This window comes from Lagopus muta, chromosome 11 (assembly GCF_023343835.1).
Source record: "Lagopus muta isolate bLagMut1 chromosome 11, bLagMut1 primary, whole genome shotgun sequence".
Classification (NCBI taxonomy): Eukaryota; Metazoa; Chordata; class Aves; order Galliformes; family Phasianidae; genus Lagopus; species Lagopus muta.
This window is the reverse complement of record NC_064443.1, coordinates 9,981,770-9,984,591: the sequence shown is the minus strand read 5'-3', so window position 1 is coordinate 9,984,591 and position 2,822 is coordinate 9,981,770. Positions and strand designations below refer to the sequence as shown.

The window sequence follows — 2,822 nt, the reverse complement described above, 5'->3', positions numbered from 1 at the left end:
CAAGCAGGAGCACACAGCAAAAGATGGCACTTACAAAGATCCCAAAAACCCATTTCATTTAAACAGGGCTATTATTGTGTTTTAATATGGGAATTGATTATTATAGGCACACTTATTGAGCTTAGCAGCTTAGATTTGTATCTATTTTAACACTGTTAATCTTTGATAAATATGTTTTTAATAATCTCGAGGTATTTATTGAACATAAAACTGTCTTGTGAAATAGAGAGTGAGATTGCTAAAGATACTTATTATACACTACTTCAATACAAATTCATTATTAAAAACCTTTTACTGAGGTTTACTTTTAACCACAACATAACAGATGTCATACTGCACGGTTAATCTATAATAAATGTATTTCAATAAACTATTGGTATTTAATCAGCAGTAACCATCTTAATAAATATTAAGGACAAGCTGCTCCTTTAACTTTGTCACACACTTGGAGGTTACAGGACTTTATGAGAAGAAGGAAAGCTGTGGCCTGGTGAAAGGCTACTTACAGAATCATAAAGGTTGGAATAGACCACTAAGCTCATCCAGTCCAATTATCAACCCACCACACCACCATACCCAATGAGCCATGTTCCTTATTTAGCAGTCCACCACAGCCCTAACATGCCCTGATCGCTGTGTCCTCCTTGCTGCTCCAGGCTCAGATTCTCCTGCTCGGCTCTCTTACATGGCTCTGCCATTTGACCTCAGTCCTGAGCTGAATCAACACTTGGCCTCAGATGTTCACCCAGTCCTGTGTGCAGAGCTGTGCCATCCAAAGGCTATTAATTCAGATCTGGGTGCCTGCAGACAACACTTTTTCTGCCCAATAGTTTTGCAAAGTAGATAGATACCCTCTGTGGATCAAGAGCAGAGCAGAGCTCATACCCTTAGAGTAGAAAAACCACAAGTTTTGTGAGAATATGGATCAACAGGGAAGTTTAAACAAGGTGATTTGGGCTTTGAACTCAGTGAAGAGCAGTAAATGCCTTTGACACATGGACTAAACAGGAGTCTGACTCCAAGTCATCAGAGGCAAAAGACCCGCAGTGCTGCTCAGACCCCCTGGTGTGCTCCCAGAGATGTATTTGTCATTCTTTGCATCACTTAATGACTGAGGTTAGTCGCAAACTGGCAGATACACAAAACATTTCACTCCCAGAACTAATCAGGTGGGAGAGGAGCAGTAATTCCTCCCATGTCCTCTCCTCTGGGTCCTGCCCCATTTGTTATATGGCCACAGTTACAGGCCTTGTAATCCTTCCTGCAGGCCACCAGCCGATTCCTATATATCAGAGAGAGCCAAGGATCTTAACATGCAACTTTTAATTGAGCTGCATCATCTGCCACAAACATGAAATTAATGGTCCTACATCATAATCGTAAATTCATACATAACCTCATGCACCAGCAAATAACTCTTTGCGGAGATACTACAATGGTAAGCTGATTTACAAGACACGCACGCTACCCAGGAATCCTAATTAACCAAATTAACACCATCACTTCAAATCATGTCCCAGCAGTAGGACATTTCCGTTTGGCCTCGGGGTTAGAGCAAAGCAGCCAAATGAAAGTCTGACAGCATCTCCATGGGTCCGGTGGGCTAAATCTTTTCAAAGGGAAATGTGTACTGCCCATCAATACACTAGAGGAAGGGAATGAAGAAATCTCATGCGTGTTTGTGGGTGCCAAGGCATGCTAGCACAGGAGCAGCTCTCAGTTTCTGCTGCATTTCCCCAACTTAACCAGGAACATCCTTGTGCCATACTGTGAGCCCTCTAGACCTGCTCCAGGGACCACTGACGCTGCTAGATCCCTCCAAAAAGTGCCAAATGGTGCTTGGAGTGATCCAAGCCTCGAGCATGGGGTCACAGAGCAGAGTTGGCAGGAGAAGCCAGCATGAAACCCAAAACCCAAACCCACTTCTTCGCACATATTCCCACTTGTGACTTGCCTGAACTGTGTAAAGCTCAACATCTTTTTTTATCTTCCTCAGGATAGTCAGGTTTTTCTACTTCTGTCTTGGAAAAAACAAGTCTCTATTTTGGTGGCATGTGGGATTCAAGCCCATGACGATCCCAACACTCCCTGCACAAAGGATAAGAGACGTAGCCATGTGCTGGAGGGACTGCTTCACATCTCTCTCCACATCCAGCCTGGATGATGAAGTCGCTCAGTCCCACCAGAGTGTTCATACTGGGGTGTCCAATGGTCTTGGTGCCACAATATCTTGGCTGACAGCTCCCGTCCCTGCTCCAAACAGATGGTCTAAAGGCCAGGATGGGGTTTGTGGCCTGAAAGAAAAAGGAGGCTCCTACCAGAAGTGGGGTTCGAACCCACGCGGGCATGCGCCCATTGGATCTTAAGTCCAACGCCTTCACCACTCGGCCATCCTGGTGGGCTGCCTGCTGTCCCCTGGCCAGCCAGGTCCTGTCCTCAAGGACACTCACCTCACCAAGCCACCAAAGTCCCAACTCCAGGCTCTTCCCGGGATCAGCAACATCTTCCTCTCCTCACCACTTCCTTTAAGGTCTCCAGCAAATCTGGCAAGGCACAGAAAGAAAAGCTGCCTGACTCCCTTTACTTATACCACACCAAAAAAACGTTTTCTGATCTCATGCATTTTCCAAACTTTCACAGATTTTCCCTCACATCCTGGTGATCCACCACCAAATAGCATCTGCTCAGCCCATTTATCCACCCCAGCCAAACCAGGAGTTAACAGTTCTCACGGGCCATGGAGAACAGAATGGAACCCATGTGCCATGCCAGACCATTGTGCCAGGAGCACAGGTATCTTTGGAGGTTGTCATCCTGACCCT

At 45.6% G+C, this 2,822-nt stretch overlaps 1 non-coding gene across 1 annotated transcript; it reads right to left on the bottom strand.

Annotated features, from left to right (window-relative positions):
* Positions 1–2,315: 2,315 nt before the first annotated feature.
* Positions 2,316–2,398, bottom strand: TRNAL-UAA (transfer RNA leucine (anticodon UAA)). The gene has a single exon. It is a non-coding gene; the product is annotated as a tRNA-Leu (tRNA).
* Between the last annotated feature and the right edge of the window lie 424 nt (positions 2,399–2,822).